We start from the raw sequence: 13,499 nt of genomic DNA, 5'->3' as shown, positions 1-13,499 counted from the left end.
TCTTTGAAGGGATTTCAGTCTGATTTGAGTTTATAGAGCATTCAAAGATCTACACAGAGTTACAGACACTGCTGAGAGTAATACACACTGGAGCTTTAATGGAGAAGCTTCTCTGCATAAAGATCCGCTGTGAGCAGGATTCGAACCTGCGCAGGGAAACCCCATTGGATTTCGAGTCCAACGCCTTAACCTCTCGGCCATCACAGCACATGAAGATGGACTCCTCCGGCAGGCTGTGTTTCTGATGAAGGAGTTAGAGAAGAGTCAATGTTCTGTTAATGTTGTTCAATCCATCATTAAAGCTGCTTTAGTAAAATCTCACATCCTGAATACTGAATCACCAATACTCAATCTCTTATAACTAATACTCAATCTAGAATACTGAATACTAAATATATCCAAAACTGAATACTAAATCTCCAGTACTGAATCTCCCATTCTGAATACTGGATACTAAATCTCCAGAACTAAATCTCCAATACTAACTACTGAATCTCCCATTCTGAATACAGAATACTAAATCTCCAAAACTGAATCTCCAATACTGAATACTTAATCTCCCATTCTGAATACTGAATACTAAATTTCCAGTACTGAATCTTCAATAATGAATACTGAATCTCTAATACTGAATACTGAATCTCACATTCTGAATACTGAATACCAAATCTCCAGAACTGAAACTCCAATAATAATTACTGAATCTCCAATAATTAAACTCCAATACTGAATACTGAATCTTTCATTCTGAATACTGAATCACCATTACTCAATCTCCAATATTTAAAAATCAATCTAGCATACTGAATACTAAATCTCCACAAATGAATGTCCCATTCTGAATACTGATTCTTTGAAGGGATTTCAGTCTGATTTGAGTTTATAAAGCACTCCAAGATCTACACAGAGTTACAGACACTGCTGAGAGTAATACACACTGGAGTTTTAATGGAGAAGCTTCTCTGCATAAAGATCCGCTGTGAGCAGGATTCGAACCGGCGCAGGGAAACCCCATTGGATTTCGAGTCCAACGCCTTAAACTCTCGGCCATCACAGCACATAAAGATGGCCTCCTCCTGCAGGCTGTGTTTCTGATGAAGGAGTTAGAGAAGAGTCAATGTTCTGTTAATGTTGTTCAATCCATCATTAACGCTGCTTTAGTAAAATCTCACATCCTGAATACTGAATCACCAATACTCAATCTCTTATAACTAATACTCAATCTAGAATACTGAATACTAAATATATCCAAAACTGAATACTAAATCTCCAGTACTGAATCTCCCATTCTGAATACTGGATACTAAATCTCCAGAACTAAATCTCCAATACTAACTACTGAATCTCCCATTCTGAATACAGAATACTAAATCTCCAAAACTGAATCTCCAATACTGAATACTTAATCCCCCATTCTGAATACTGAATACTAAATTTCCAGTACTGAATCTTCAATAATGAATACTGAATCTCTAATACTGAATACTGAATCTCACATTCTGAATACTGAATACCAAATCTCCAGAACTGAAACTCCAATAATAATTACTGAATCTCCAATAATTAAACTCCAATACTGAATACTGAATCTTTCATTCTGAATACTGAATCACCATTACTCAATCTCCAATATTTAAAAATCAATCTAGAATACTGAATACTAAATCTCCACAAATGAATGTCCCATTCTGAATACTGATTCTTTGAAGGGATTTCAGTCTGATTTGAGTTTATAGAGCATTCAAAGATCTACACAGAGTTACAGACACTGCTGAGAGTAATACACACTGGAGCTTTAATGGAGAAGCTTTTCTGCATAAAGATCCGCTGTGAGCAGGATTCGAACCTGCGCAGGGAAACCCCATTGGATTTCGAGTCCAACGCCTTAACCTCTCGGCCATCACAGCACATGAAAATGGGCTCCTCTTGCAGGCTGTGTTTCTGATGAAGGAGTTAGGGAAGTTTCAATGTTCTGTTAATGTTGTTCAATCCATCATTAACGCTGCTTTAGTAAAATCTCACATCCTGAATACTGAATCACCAAAACTCAATAGTAGTATCTCCTATAATTAATACTCAATCTAGAATACTGAAAACTGAATATCCAAAACTGAATACTAAATCTCCAGTACTGAATCTCCCATTCTGAATACTGAATACTAAATTTCCAGTACTGAATCTCCCATTCTGAACACTGAATACTAAATTTCCAGTACTGAATCTCCAATAATGAATACTGAATCTCTAATACTAAATACTGAATCTCCCATTCTGAATACTGAATACCAAATCTCCAGAACTGAAACTCCAATAATAATTACTGAATCTCCAATAATTAAACTCCAATACTGAATACTGAATCTTTCATTCTGAATACTGAATCACCATTACTCAATCTCCAATATTTAAAAATCAATCTAGAATACTGAATACTAAATCTCCAGAAATGAATGTCTCGTTCTGAATACTGATTCTTTGAAGGGATTTCAGTCTGATTTGAGTTTATAAAGCATTCAAATATCTACACAGCGTTACAGACACTGCTAAGAGTAATACACACTGGAGCTTTAATGGAGGAGCATCTCTGCATAAAGATCCGCTGTGAGCAGGATTCGAACCTGCGCAGGGAAACCCCATTGGATTTCGAGTCCAACGCCTTAACCTCTCGGCCATCACAGCACATGAAAATGGCATCCTCCTGCAGGCTGTGTTTCTGATGAAGGAGTTAGAGAAGAGTCAATGTTCTGTTAATGTTGTTCAATCCATCATTAACGCTGCTTTAGTAAAATCTCACATCCTGAATACTGAATCACCAATACTCAATCTCTTATAACTAATACTCAATCTAGAATACTGAATATCCAAAACTGAATACTAAATCTCCAGTACTGAATCTCCCATTCTGAATACTGAATCAGCCATTCTGAATACTGAATACTAAATCTCCAGAACTTAATCTCCAATAATGAATACTGAATCTTTAATAATGAATACTGAATCTCCCATTCTGAATACTAAATCTCCCATTCTGAATACTGAATCACCAATACTCAATCTCCAATATTTAATACTCAATCTAGAATACTGAATACTGAATATCCAAAAGGGAATACTAAATCTCCCATTCTGAATACTGAATTTTTGAAGGGATTTCAGTCTGATTTGAGTTTATAAAGCATTCAAAGATCTACACAGAGTTACAGACACTGCTGAGAGGTGAACACAATGGAGCTTTAATGGAGGAGCTTCTCTGAATAAAGATCCACCGTGAGCAGGATTCGAAGCTGCGCAGGGAAACCCCATTGGATTTCGAGTCCAACGCCTTAACCTCTCGGCCATCACAGCAGATGCAGATGGCCTCCTCCTGCAGGCTGTGTGTCTGATGAAGGAGTTAGGGACGTGTCAATGTTCTGTTAATGTTCTTCAATTCATCATTAACGCTGCTTTAGTAAAATCTCACATCCTGAATACTGAATCACCAGTACTCAATCTCCTATAACTAATACTCAATCTAGAATACTGAATACTGAATATCCAAAACTGAATACTAAATCTCCAGTACTGAATCTCCCATTCTGAATACTGAATCAGCCATTCTGAATACTGAATACTAAATCTCCAGAACTTAATCTCCAATAATGAATACTGAATCTCCTATTCTGAATACTGAACACTGAATCTCCTATTCTGAATACTGAACACTAAATCTCCAGAACTGAATCTCCCATTCTGAATACTAAATCTCCCATTCTGAATACTGAATCACCAATACTCAATCTCCAATATTTAATACTCAATCTAGAATACTGAATACTGAATCTCACATTCTGAATACTGAATACCAAATCTCCAGAACTGAAACTCCAATAATAATTACTGAATCTCCAATAATTAAACTCCAATACTGAATACTGAATCTTTCATTCTGAATACTGAATCACCATTACTCAATCTCCAATATTTAAAAATCAATCTAGAATACTGAATACTAAATCTCCAGAAATGAATGTCTCGTTCTGAATACTGATTCTTTGAAGGGATTTCAGTCTGATTTGAGTTTATAAAGCATTCAAATATCTACACAGCGTTACAGACACTGCTAAGAGTAATACACACTGGAGCTTTAATGGAGGAGCATCTCTGCATAAAGATCTGCTGTGAGCAGGATTCGAACCTGCGCAGGGAAACCCCATTGGATTTCGAGTCCAACGCCTTAACCTCTCGGCCATCACAGCACATGAAAATGGCATCCTCCTGCAGGCTGTGTTTCTGATGAAGGAGTTAGAGAAGAGTCAATGTTCTGTTAATGTTGTTCAATCCATCATTAACGCTGCTTTAGTAAAATCTCACATCCTGAATACTGAATCACCAATACTCAATCTCTTATAACTAATACTCAATCTAGAATACTGAATATCCAAAACTGAATACTAAATCTCCAGTACTGAATCTCCCATTCTGAATACTGAATCAGCCATTCTGAATACTGAATACTAAATCTCCAGAACTTAATCTCCAATAATGAATACTGAATCTTTAATAATGAATACTGAATCTCCCATTCTGAATACTAAATCTCCCATTCTGAATACTGAATCACCAATACTCAATCTCCAATATTTAATACTCAATCTAGAATACTGAATACTGAATATCCAAAAGGGAATACTAAATCTCCCATTCTGAATACTGAATTTTTGAAGGGATTTCAGTCTGATTTGAGTTTATAAAGCATTCAAAGATCTACACAGAGTTACAGACACTGCTGAGAGGTGAACACAATGGAGCTTTAATGGAGGAGCTTCTCTGAATAAAGATCCACCGTGAGCAGGATTCGAAGCTGCGCAGGGAAACCCCATTGGATTTCGAGTCCAACGCCTTAACCTCTCGGCCATCACAGCAGATGCAGATGGCCTCCTCCTGCAGGCTGTGTGTCTGATGAAGGAGTTAGGGACGTGTCAATGTTCTGTTAATGTTCTTCAATTCATCATTAACGCTGCTTTAGTAAAATCTCACATCCTGAATACTGAATCACCAGTACTCAATCTCCTATAACTAATACTCAATCTAGAATACTGAATACTGAATATCCAAAACTGAATACTAAATCTCCAGTACTGAATCTCCCATTCTGAATACTGAATCAGCCATTCTGAATACTGAATACTAAATCTCCAGAACTTAATCTCCAATAATGAATACTGAATCTCCTATTCTGAATACTGAACACTGAATCTCCTATTCTGAATACTGAACACTAAATCTCCAGAACTGAATCTCCCATTCTGAATACTAAATCTCCCATTCTGAATACTGAATCACCAATACTCAATCTCCAATATTTAATACTCAATCTAGAATACTGAATACTGAATATCCAAAAGGGAATACTAAATCTCCCATTCTGAATACTGAATCTTTGAAGGGATTTCAGTCTGATTTGAGTTTATAAAGCATTCAAAGATGTACACAGAGTTACAGAGACTGCGGAGAGTTGAATACAATGGAGCTTTAATGGAGGAGCTTCTCTGAATAAAGATCCACTGTGAGCAGGATTCGAACCTGCGCAGGGAAACCCCATTGGATTTCGAGTCCAACGCCTTAACCTCTTGGCCATCACAGCACATGAAGATGGGCTCCTTCTGCAGGCTGTGTGTCTGATGAAGGAGTTAGGGACGTGTCAATGTTCTGTTAATGTTCTTCAATTCATCATTAACGCTGCTTTAGTAAAATCTCACATCCTGAATACTGAATCACCAGTACTCAATCTCCTATAACTAATACTCAATCTAGAATACTGAATACTGAATATCCAAAACTGAATACTAAATCTCCAGTACTGAATCTCCCATTCTGAATACTGAATCAGCCATTCTGAATACTGAATACTAAATCTCCAGTACTGAATCTCCCATTCTGAATACTGAATACTAAATCTCCAGAACTTAATCTCCAATAATGAATACTGAATCTCCTATTCTGAATACTGAACACTAAATCTCCAGAACTGAATCTCCAATACTAACTACTGAATCTCCAATTCTGAATACTGAATACTAAATCTCCAGTACTGAATCTCCAATAATGAATACTGAATCTTTAATAATGAATACTGAATCTCCTATTCTGAATACTAAATCTCCCATTCTGAATACTGAATCACCAATACTCAATCTCCAATATTTAATACTCAATCTAGAATACTGAATACTGAATATCCAAAGGGAATACTAAATCTCCCATTCTGAACACTGAATCTTTGAAGGGATTTCAGTCTGATTTGAGTTTATAAAGCATTCAAAGATGTACACAGAGTTACAGAGACTGCTGAGAGTTGAACACAATGGAGCTTTAATGGAGGAGCTTCTCTGAATAAAGATCCACTGTGAGCAGGATTCGAAGCTGCGCAGGGAAACCGCATTGGATTTCGAGTCCAACGCCTTAACCTCTTGGCCATCACAGCACATGAAGATGGGCTCCTTCTGCAGGCTGTGTGTCTGATGAAGGAGTTAGGGACGTGTCAATGTTCTGTTAATGTCCTTCAATTCATCATTAACGCTGCTTTAGTAAAATCTCACATCCTGAATACTGAATCACCAGTACTCAATCTCCTATAACTAATACTCAATCTAGAATACTGAATACTGAATATCCAAAACTGAATACTAAATCTCCAGTACTGAATCTCCAATAATGAATACTGAATCTCTAATACTAAATACTGAATCTCCCATTCTGAATACTGAATACCAAATCTCCAGAACTGAAACTCCAATAATAAATACTGAATCTCCAATAATTAAACTCCAATACTGAATACTGAATCTTTCATTCTGAATACTGAATCACCATTACTCAATCTCCAATATTTAAAAATCAATCTAGAATACTGAATACTAAATCTCCAGAAATGAATGTCCCATTCTGAATACTGATTCTTTGAAGGGATTTCAGTCTGATTTGAGTTTATAGAGCATTCAAAGATCTACCCAGAGTTACAGACACTGCTTAGAGTAATACACACTGGAGCTTTAATGGAGAAGCTTCTCTGCATAAAGATCCGCTGTGAGCAGGATTCGAACCTGCGCAGGGAAACCCCATTGGATTTCGAGTCCAACGCCTTAACCTCTCGGCCATCACAGCACATGAAGATGGTCTCCTCTTGCAGGCTGTGTTTCTGATGAAGGAGTTAGGGAAGTTTCAATGTTCTGTTAATGTTGTTCAATCCATCATTAACGCTGCTTTAGTAAAATCTCACATCCAGAATACTGAATCACCAATACTCAAACTCCTATAACTAATACTCAAATTAGAATACTGAATACTGAATCACCAATACTGAATACTAAATCTCCAGAACTGAATCTCCAATACTGAATACTGAATCTCCCATTCTGAATACTGATTCTTTGAAGGGATTTCAGTCTGATTTGAGTTTATAAAGCATTGAAAGATCTACAGAGACTGCTGAGAGTAATATACACCGGAGCTTTAATGGAGGAGCGTCTCTGCATAAAGATTCGCTGTGAGCAGGATTCGAACCTGCGCAGGGAAACCCCATTGGATTTCGAGTCCAACGCCTTAACCTCTCGGCCATCACAGCACAAGAAGATGGCCTTCTCCTGCAGGCTGTGTTTCTGATGAAGCAGTTAGAGAAGAGTCAATGTTCTGTTAATGTTGTTCAATCCATCATTAACGCTGCTTTAGTAAAATCTCACATCCTGAATACTGAATCACCAATACTCAATCTCTTATAACTAATACTCAATCTAGAATACTGAATACTAAATATATCCAAAACTGAATACGAAATCTCCAGTACTGAATCTTCCATTCTGAATACTGGATACTAAATCTCCAGAACTAAATCTCCAATACTAACTACTGAATCTCCCATTCTGAATACAGAATACTAAATCTCCAAAACTGAATCTCCAATACTGAATACTGAATCTCCCATTCTGAATACTGAATACTAAATTTCCAGTAATGAATCTTCAATAATGAATACTGAATCTCTAATACTGAATACTGAATCTCACATTCTGAATACTGAATACCAAATCTCCAGAACTGAAACTCCAATAATAATTACTGAATCTCCAATAATTAAACTCCAATACTGAATACTGAATCTTTCATTCTGAATACTGAATCACCATTACTCAATCTCCAATATTTAAAAATCAATCTAGAATACTGAATACTAAATCTCCAGAAATGAATGTCCCGTTCTGAATACTGATTCCTTGAAGGGATTTCAGTCTGATTTGAGTTTATAGAGCATTCAAAGATCTACACAGAGTTACAGACACTGCTTAGAGTAATACACACTGGAGCTTTAATGGAGGAGCTTCTCTGCATAAAGATCCGCTGTGAGCAGGATTCGAACCTGCGCAGGGAAACCCCATTGGATTTCGAGTCCAACGCCTTAACCTCTCGGCCATCACAGCACTTGAAGATGGTCTCCTCTTGCAGGCTGTGTTTCTGATGAAGGAGTTAGGGAAGTTTCAATGTTCTGTTAATGTTGTTCAATCCATCATTAACGCTGCTTTAGTAAAATCTCACATCCTGAATACTGAATCACCAATACTCAATCTCTTATAACTAATACTCAATCTAGAATACTGAATACTAAATATATCCAAAACTGAATACTAAATCTCCAGTACTGAATCTCCCATTCTGAATACTGGATACTAAATCTCCAGAACTAAATCTCCAATACTAACTACTGAATCTCCCATTCTGAATACAGAATACTAAATCTCCAAAACTGAATCTCCAATACTGAATACTTAATCTCCCATTCTGAATACTGAATACTAAATTTCCAGTACTGAATCTTCAATAATGAATACTGAATCTCTAATACTGAATACTGAATCTCACATTCTGAATACTGAATACCAAATCTCCAGAACTGAAACTCCAATAATAATTACTGAATCTCCAATAATTAAACTCCAATACTGAATACTGAATCTTTCATTCTGATTACTGAATCACCATTACTCAATCTCCAATATTTAAAAATCAATCTAGAATACTGAATACTAAATCTCCACAAATGAATGTCCCATTCTGAATACTGATTCTTTGAAGGGATTTCAGTCTGATTTGAGTTTATAGAGCATTCAAAGATCTACACAGAGTTACAGACACTGCTGAGAGTAATACACACTGGAGCTTTAATGGAGAAGCTTTTCTGCATAAAGATCCACTGTGAGCAGGATTCGAACCTGCGCAGGGAAACCCCATTGGATTTCGAGTCCAACGCCTTAACCTCTCGGCCATCACAGCACATGAAGATGGTCTCCTCTTGCAGGCTGTGTTTCTGATGAAGGAGTTAGGGAAGTTTCAATGTTCTGTTAATGTTGTTCAATCCATCATTAACGCTGCTTTAGTAAAATCTCACATCCTGAATACTGAATCACCAATACTCAAACTCCTATAACTAATACTCAAATTAGAATACTGAATACTGAATCACCAATACTGAATACTAAATCTCCAGAACTGAATCTCCAATACTGAATACTGAATCTCCCATTCTGAATACTGATTCTTTGAAGGGATTTCAGTCTGATTTGAGTTTATAGAGCATTCAAAGATCTACACAGAGTTACAGACACTGCTTAGAGTAATACACACTGCAGCTTTAATGGAGAAGCTTCTCTGCATAAAGATCCGCTGTGAGCAGGATTCGAACCTGCGCAGGGAAACCCCATTGGATTTCGAGTCCAACGCCTTAACCTCTCGGCCATCACAGTACATGAAGATGGACTCCTCCGGCAGGCTGTGTTTCTGATGAAGGAGTTAGAGAAGAGTCAATGTTCTGTTAATGTTGTTCAATCCATCATTAACGCTGCTTTAGTAAAATCTCACATCCTGAATACTGAATCACCAATACTCAATCTCTTATAACTAATACTCAATCTAGAATACTGAATACTAAATATATCCAAAACTGAATACTAAATCTCCAGTACTGAATCTCCCATTCTGAATACTGGATACTAAATCTCCAGAACTAAATCTCCAATACTAACTACTGAATCTCCCATTCTGAATACAGAATACTAAATCTCCAAAACTGAATCTCCAATACTGAATACTTAATCTCCCATTCTGAATACTGAATACTAAATTTCCAGTACTGAATCTTCAATAATGAATACTGAATCTCTAATACTGAATACTGAATCTCACATTCTGAATACTGAATACCAAATCTCCAGAACTGAAACTCCAATAATAAATACTGAATCTCCAATAATTAAACTCCAATACTGAATACTGAATCTTTCATTCTGATTACTGAATCACCATTACTCAATCTCCAATATTTAAAAATCAATCTAGAATACTGAATACTAAATCTCCACAAATGAATGTCCCATTCTGAATACTGATTCTTTGAAGGGATTTCAGTCTGATTTGAGTTTATAGAGCATTCAAAGATCTACACAGAGTTACAGACACTGCTGAGAGTAATACACACTGGAGCTTTAATGGAGAAGCTTTTCTGCATAAAGATCCACTGTGAGCAGGATTCGAACCTGCGCAGGGAAACCCCATTGGATTTCGAGTCCAACGCCTTAACCTCTCGGCCATCACAGCACATGAAGATGGTCTCCTCTTGCAGGCTGTGTTTCTGATGAAGGAGTTAGGGAAGTTTCAATGTTCTGTTAATGTTGTTCAATCCATCATTAACGCTGCTTTAGTAAAATCTCACATCCTGAATACTGAATCACCAATACTCAAACTCCTATAACTAATACTCAAATTAGAATACTGAATACTGAATCACCAATACTGAATACTAAATCTCCAGAACTGAATCTCCAATACTGAATACTGAATCTCCCATTCTGAATACTGATTCTTTGAAGGGATTTCAGTCTGATTTGAGTTTATAGAGCATTCAAAGATCTACACAGAGTTACAGACACTGCTGAGAGTAATACACACTGGAGCTTTAATGGAGAAGCTTTTCTGCATAAAGATCCGCTGTGAGCAGGATTCGAACCTGCGCAGGGAAACCCCATTGGATTTCGAGTCCAACGCCTTAACCTCTCGGCCATCACAGCACATGAAAATGGTCTCCTCTTGCAGGCTGTGTTTCTGATGAAGGAGTTAGGGAAGTTTCAATGTTCTGTTAATGTTGTTCAATCCATCATTAACGCTGCTTTAGTAAAATCTCACATCCTGAATACTGAATCACCAAAACTCAATAGTAGTATCTCCTATAATTAATACTCAATCTAGAATACTGAAAACTGAATATCCAAAACTGAATACTAAATCTCCAGTACTGAATCTTCCATTCTGAATACTGAATACTAAATTTCCAGTACTGAATCTCCCATTCTGAACACTGAATACTAAATTTCCAGTACTGAATCTCCAATAATGAATACTGAATCTCTAATACTGAATACTGAATCTCACATTCTGAATACTGAATACCAAATCTCCAGAACTGAAACTCCAATAATAATTACTGAATCTCCAATAATTAAACTCCAATACTGAATACTGAATCTTTCATTCTGAATACTGAATCACCATTACTCAATCTCCAATATTTAAAAATCAATCTAGAATACTGAATACTAAATCTCCAGAAATGAATGTCTCGTTCTGAATACTGATTCTTTGAAGGGATTTCAGTCTGATTTGAGTTTATAGAGCATTCAAAGATCTACACAGCGTTACAGACACTGCTAAGAGTAATACACACTGGAGCTTTAATGGAGGAGCATCTCTGCATAAAGATCCGCTGTGAGCAGGATTCGAACCTGCGCAGGGAAACCCCATTGGATTTCGAGTCCAACGCCTTAACCTCTCGGCCATCACAGCACATGAAAATGGCATCCTCCTGCAGGCTGTGTTTCTGATGAAGGAGTTAGAGAAGAGTCAATGTTCTGTTAATGTTGTTCAATCCATCATTAACGCTGCTTTAGTAAAATCTCACATCCTGAATACTGAATCACCAATACTCAATCTCTTATAACTAATACTCAATCTAGAATACTGAATATCCAAAACTGAATACTAAATCTCCAGTACTGAATCTCCCATTCTGAATACTGAATCAGCCATTCTGAATACTGAATACTAAATCTCCAGAACTTAATCTCCAATAATGAATACTGAATCTTTAATAATGAATACTGAATCTCCCATTCTGAATACTAAATCTCCCATTCTGAATACTGAATCACCAATACTCAATCTCCAATATTTAATACTCAATCTAGAATACTGAATACTGAATATCCAAAAGGGAATACTAAATCTCCCATTCTGAATACTGAATTTTTGAAGGGATTTCAGTCTGATTTGAGTTTATAAAGCATTCAAAGAGCTACACAGAGTTACAGACACTGCTGAGAGTTGAACACAATGGAGCTTTAATGGAGGAGCTTCTCTGAATAAAGATCCACCGTGAGCAGGATTCGAAGCTGCGCAGGGAAACCCCATTGGATTTCGAGTCCAACGCCTTAACCTCTCGGCCATCAGAGCAGATGCAGATGGCCTCCTCCTGCAGGCTGTGTGTCTGATGAAGGAGTTAGGGACGTGTCAATGTTCTGTTAATGTTCTTCAATTCATCATTAACGCTGCTTTAGTAAAATCTCACATCCTGAATACTGAATCACCAGTACTCAATCTCCTATAACTAATACTCAATCTAGAATACTGAATACTGAATATCCAAAACTGAATACTAAATCTCCAGTACTGAATCTCCCATTCTGAATACTGAATCAGCCATTCTGAATACTGAATACTAAATCTCCAGAACTTAATCTCCAATAATGAATACTGAATCTCCTATTCTGAATACTGAACACTGAATCTCCTATTCTGAATACTGAACACTAAATCTCCAGAACTGAATCTCCAATACTAACTACTGAATCTCCAATTCTGAATACTGAATACTAAATCTCCAGTACTGAATCTCCAATAATGAATACTGAATCTTTAATAATGAATACTGAATCTCCCATTCTGAATACTAAATCTCCCATTCTGAATACTGAATCACCAATACTCAATCTCCAATATTTAATACTCAATCTAGAATACTGAATACTGAATATCCAAAAGGGAATACTAAATCTCCCATTCTGAATACTGAATCTTTGAAGGGATTTCAGTCTGATTTGAGTTTATAAAGCATTCAAAGATGTACACAGAGTTACAGAGACTGCGGAGAGTTGAATACAATGGAGCTTTAATGGAGGAGCTTCTCTGAATAAAGATCCACTGTGAGCAGGATTCGAAGCTGCGCAGGGAAACCCCATTGGATTTCGAGTCCAACGCCTTAACCTCTTGGCCATCACAGCACATGAAGATGGGCTCCTTCTGCAGGCTGTGTGTCTGATGAAGGAGTTAGGGACGTGTCAATGTTCTGTTAATGTTCTTCAATTCATCATTAACGCTGCTTTAGTAAAATCTCACATCCTGAATACTGAATCACCAATACT

At 36.8% G+C, this 13,499-nt stretch overlaps 19 non-coding genes across 19 annotated transcripts; all 19 read right to left on the bottom strand.

The window, feature by feature from the left end:
- Nucleotides 1–125: 125 nt before the first annotated feature.
- On the bottom strand, nt 126–207 carry trnas-cga (transfer RNA serine (anticodon CGA)). Its single transcript has one exon. It is a non-coding gene; the product is annotated as a tRNA-Ser (tRNA).
- A 768-nt stretch (nt 208–975) lies between these two features.
- Nucleotides 976–1,057, bottom strand: trnas-cga (transfer RNA serine (anticodon CGA)). Its single transcript has one exon. It is a non-coding gene; the product is annotated as a tRNA-Ser (tRNA).
- A 768-nt stretch (nt 1,058–1,825) lies between these two features.
- trnas-cga (transfer RNA serine (anticodon CGA)) lies at nt 1,826–1,907 on the bottom strand. Its single transcript has one exon. It is a non-coding gene; the product is annotated as a tRNA-Ser (tRNA).
- Nucleotides 1,908–2,597: 690 nt separating this feature from the next.
- trnas-cga (transfer RNA serine (anticodon CGA)) lies at nt 2,598–2,679 on the bottom strand. Its single transcript has one exon. It is a non-coding gene; the product is annotated as a tRNA-Ser (tRNA).
- Nucleotides 2,680–3,263: 584 nt separating this feature from the next.
- Nucleotides 3,264–3,345, bottom strand: trnas-cga (transfer RNA serine (anticodon CGA)). Its single transcript has one exon. It is a non-coding gene; the product is annotated as a tRNA-Ser (tRNA).
- An 808-nt stretch (nt 3,346–4,153) lies between these two features.
- Nucleotides 4,154–4,235, bottom strand: trnas-cga (transfer RNA serine (anticodon CGA)). The gene has a single exon. It is a non-coding gene; the product is annotated as a tRNA-Ser (tRNA).
- Nucleotides 4,236–4,819: 584 nt separating this feature from the next.
- On the bottom strand, nt 4,820–4,901 carry trnas-cga (transfer RNA serine (anticodon CGA)). Its single transcript has one exon. It is a non-coding gene; the product is annotated as a tRNA-Ser (tRNA).
- Nucleotides 4,902–5,541: 640 nt separating this feature from the next.
- trnas-cga (transfer RNA serine (anticodon CGA)) lies at nt 5,542–5,623 on the bottom strand. Its single transcript has one exon. It is a non-coding gene; the product is annotated as a tRNA-Ser (tRNA).
- Nucleotides 5,624–6,381: 758 nt separating this feature from the next.
- Nucleotides 6,382–6,463, bottom strand: trnas-cga (transfer RNA serine (anticodon CGA)). Its single transcript has one exon. It is a non-coding gene; the product is annotated as a tRNA-Ser (tRNA).
- A 598-nt stretch (nt 6,464–7,061) lies between these two features.
- trnas-cga (transfer RNA serine (anticodon CGA)) lies at nt 7,062–7,143 on the bottom strand. The gene has a single exon. It is a non-coding gene; the product is annotated as a tRNA-Ser (tRNA).
- Nucleotides 7,144–7,521: 378 nt separating this feature from the next.
- Nucleotides 7,522–7,603, bottom strand: trnas-cga (transfer RNA serine (anticodon CGA)). Its single transcript has one exon. It is a non-coding gene; the product is annotated as a tRNA-Ser (tRNA).
- A 768-nt stretch (nt 7,604–8,371) lies between these two features.
- trnas-cga (transfer RNA serine (anticodon CGA)) lies at nt 8,372–8,453 on the bottom strand. Its single transcript has one exon. It is a non-coding gene; the product is annotated as a tRNA-Ser (tRNA).
- Nucleotides 8,454–9,221: 768 nt separating this feature from the next.
- trnas-cga (transfer RNA serine (anticodon CGA)) lies at nt 9,222–9,303 on the bottom strand. The gene has a single exon. It is a non-coding gene; the product is annotated as a tRNA-Ser (tRNA).
- Nucleotides 9,304–9,691: 388 nt separating this feature from the next.
- On the bottom strand, nt 9,692–9,773 carry trnas-cga (transfer RNA serine (anticodon CGA)). Its single transcript has one exon. It is a non-coding gene; the product is annotated as a tRNA-Ser (tRNA).
- A 768-nt stretch (nt 9,774–10,541) lies between these two features.
- Nucleotides 10,542–10,623, bottom strand: trnas-cga (transfer RNA serine (anticodon CGA)). Its single transcript has one exon. It is a non-coding gene; the product is annotated as a tRNA-Ser (tRNA).
- A 388-nt stretch (nt 10,624–11,011) lies between these two features.
- On the bottom strand, nt 11,012–11,093 carry trnas-cga (transfer RNA serine (anticodon CGA)). Its single transcript has one exon. It is a non-coding gene; the product is annotated as a tRNA-Ser (tRNA).
- A 690-nt stretch (nt 11,094–11,783) lies between these two features.
- trnas-cga (transfer RNA serine (anticodon CGA)) lies at nt 11,784–11,865 on the bottom strand. Its single transcript has one exon. It is a non-coding gene; the product is annotated as a tRNA-Ser (tRNA).
- A 584-nt stretch (nt 11,866–12,449) lies between these two features.
- On the bottom strand, nt 12,450–12,531 carry trnas-cga (transfer RNA serine (anticodon CGA)). The gene has a single exon. It is a non-coding gene; the product is annotated as a tRNA-Ser (tRNA).
- A 745-nt stretch (nt 12,532–13,276) lies between these two features.
- trnas-cga (transfer RNA serine (anticodon CGA)) lies at nt 13,277–13,358 on the bottom strand. The gene has a single exon. It is a non-coding gene; the product is annotated as a tRNA-Ser (tRNA).
- Between the last annotated feature and the right edge of the window lie 141 nt (nt 13,359–13,499).

Source organism: Salminus brasiliensis, chromosome 1 (genome assembly GCF_030463535.1).
Source record: "Salminus brasiliensis chromosome 1, fSalBra1.hap2, whole genome shotgun sequence".
NCBI lineage: Eukaryota > Metazoa > Chordata > Actinopteri > Characiformes > Bryconidae > Salminus > Salminus brasiliensis.
Note: the sequence above shows the minus strand (reverse complement) of the source record. Positions and strands in the feature narration are given on the sequence as shown.